We start from the raw sequence: 2,958 nt of genomic DNA on the forward strand, positions 1-2,958 counted from the left end.
ATACATTACTGGGCAACTTTATGAATAGCTCAGAAACATTGTCCAACACAGTGCAGGAAGTCGAGCCCCTTGTGTCTGAAGGCACTCAAAATAGGACTGGGAAAGAGCTGTCTCATCAGAGTAGAACCAGCCTTAATGATATGGATAAAGTCAGTCTTTCAGTACCTCCATGTGCTGACATGGCACAACTCAAATTGAGGAGAAACAGCTGCAAACATTCATTAATAATCGGAACATGGAATGTATGAAGTATGGATCTAGGAAAATTGGAAGTTGCCAAAAATGAAATGGAACACATAAAGATTGATATCCTAGGCATTAGTGAGCTGAAATGGATGGGTTTGGGGTATTTTGAATCAGACAACCATATGATCTACTATGCTGGGAATGACAAATTGAAGAGGAATGGTGTGGCATTCATCATCACAAAGGATGTTTCAAGATCTTTCCTGAAGTACAATGCTATCAGTGATAGGATAATATCCATATGCCTACAAGGAAGACCAGTTAATACAACTATTATTTAAATCTATGCACTAACCACCAAAGCCAAAGATGAGGAAACTGAAGATTTTTATCAACTTCTGCAGTCTGAAATTGACCGAACAAGCAATCAAGATGTGTTGCTTATCACTTGTGATTGGAATGCAAAAGTTGGAAACAAAGAAGAATCACAAATAGTTGGAAAATTTGGCCTTGGTGATAGAAATAATGCTGGAGATCACATGACAGAATTTTGCAAGACCAATGGCTGATTCATTGCAAATACCTTTCTTCAACAACCCAAATGGTGCCTGTACATGTGGACTTCACCAGATGGAACACAGAGGAATCAGAGTGACTACATCTGTGGCAAGAGGTGATGGAAAATCTCAATATCTTCAGCCAAAACAAGGCCAGGAGCTGATTGTGGAATAGACCATCAACTGCTCATATGCAAGTTCAACTTGAAGTTGAAAACAATTAAAACAAGTCCATGAGAGCCAAAATATGACCTTGAATATATCCCTCCTGAATTTAGAGACTATCTAAAGAATAGATTTGATGTTTGGAACATCAATGACTGAAAACCAGAAGAATTGTGGGATGACATCAAGAGCATTATCCATGAAGAAAGCAAGAACTCATTAAAAAGATGAGAAAGAAAGAAAAGACCAAAATGGATGTCAGAAGAGACTCTGAAACTTGCCCTTGAGCAAAGAGTAGCTAAAGCAAATGGAAGAAATGACAAGATAAAAGAGCTGAACAGAAGATTTCAAAGAGCAGCTTGAGCAGACAAAGCCAATTACTGTAATGAAATGTGCAAAGACCTAGAATTAGAAAACCAAAAGGGAAGAACACACTTGGCATTTCTCAAGCTGAAAAAACTGAGGAAAAAATTTAAGCCTTGAGTTGCAATATTGAAAGATTCAGTGGGCAAAATATTGAATGATGTGGGAAGCATCAAAATATGGAAGGAATACACAGAGTCACTGAACCAAAAAGAACTGGTTGATCTTCATCCATTTCAGGAGGTGGCATATGTTCAAGAACCAATGTTACTGAAGGAAAAAGTCAACGCTGCACAGAAAGAATTGGCAAAGAACGAGGCTCCAGGAATTGACGGAATACCCATTGAGGTGTTTCAACAAACGATGCCCCACTGGAGGCACTCATTTGGTTATGCCAAGAGATTTGGAAGACAGCTACCTAGCCAACTGACTGGAAGGGATCCACATTTGTACCCATTCCAAAGGAAGGTAATACTGAAACCAAAATAAGATGGTGGAATAGGCAGAAAGACTGCACAGACCCTCTTCAACAAAGAAAAGGGTAACCAATTAACACAGATACAGAAAATAATCCTGCACCCCTGAGCCTTGAAGGGAAGGATATAGAAATGGATTAAACTCCAACTAGCAAAATTTGCATGAAAACACCAAAAAAGGAGACATATGGAGCTGCGGTCTGGCAGTGATCCTGACAGCACAGACAGCTTGGATATTGCCGAGTGGTGGTAGGACCTAAGAACTAACCTAAAAATCACCCCTCTTGCCAGGGACTGCACGGAGGACTGCTCTGGTAGCTAGGGAATAAAGGAGAAGCAGTGAAGAGGAAGGTGGGCTGAGCTGTGGACTTTTGCTGGTCTAGAGGGTGCAGCCATTTTGAATGTTTACAAGTGGCTTGGCCATTTTGGATATTTAAAATGACAGAGTTCTCCCAGATTCTAGGGACTTAAGAACAGGCTCTGCTTGCTGGGAACCACAAGGATATTCCGGACACACAGACTACTGGAAAGGTGTGACATTCCCCTGATTACTTTTACATCTCATACCCTCTTGGTGAATGGAGGTGAGGCCATCCCTCACTGCCACCCACTTTCTGGGCTGGCAGGAATTCCATCTCAGTCTGTGAGCTCCAACGGAGCCTGGGTGCCCTGCCCTGCCCTGTCCAGATTTTTTTTTTTTTCTTTTTTCTTTCTTTTACTTTGTTTTTGTATATTTTAAAACTACTACTATTATTATTGCTTTTGTCCTTTTTATTATCATGCTTTATTCTTCCCTTCCCAGGTTCCAGTTTTCAGCTTTTTTTCTTTTCCCTGATCCTGCTTCTAATTTTTGTCTTTCTTTCTTCTGGTTAACCCTGTTTCTTGTTTTTCTTTTCATGTTTTTTCCATTTTTCTTCATTATTCTCCTTCTCTACCTTTTTTTCTCTTATTGTCCTCATACCAGAAATTGTGGTATTTTTTGTTTTGTTTTTTTCCCTTTTCTCTTTTTTGGTTACTGTTCCTGTGTGATTACACAGTGTATTTTTGGTCCATTTGCTTTTACTTTTTTGATGGTTATTCAATTGTTATCTTTGTCTAACTGAGTGGGAGACAGCAACAGTCCCTATATGACACAACTACACCCACACCTCCTGGAGCTTCACTTACTGAGTGAGAGTCACCATTTTCTTCTCCACCAATGGGCCTACGAT

Source organism: Orycteropus afer, unplaced genomic scaffold (genome assembly GCF_000298275.1).
Source record: "Orycteropus afer afer isolate SDZICR_OR568_19922 unplaced genomic scaffold, OryAfe1.0 scaffold00065, whole genome shotgun sequence".
Taxonomy (NCBI): Eukaryota; Metazoa; Chordata; class Mammalia; order Tubulidentata; family Orycteropodidae; genus Orycteropus; species Orycteropus afer.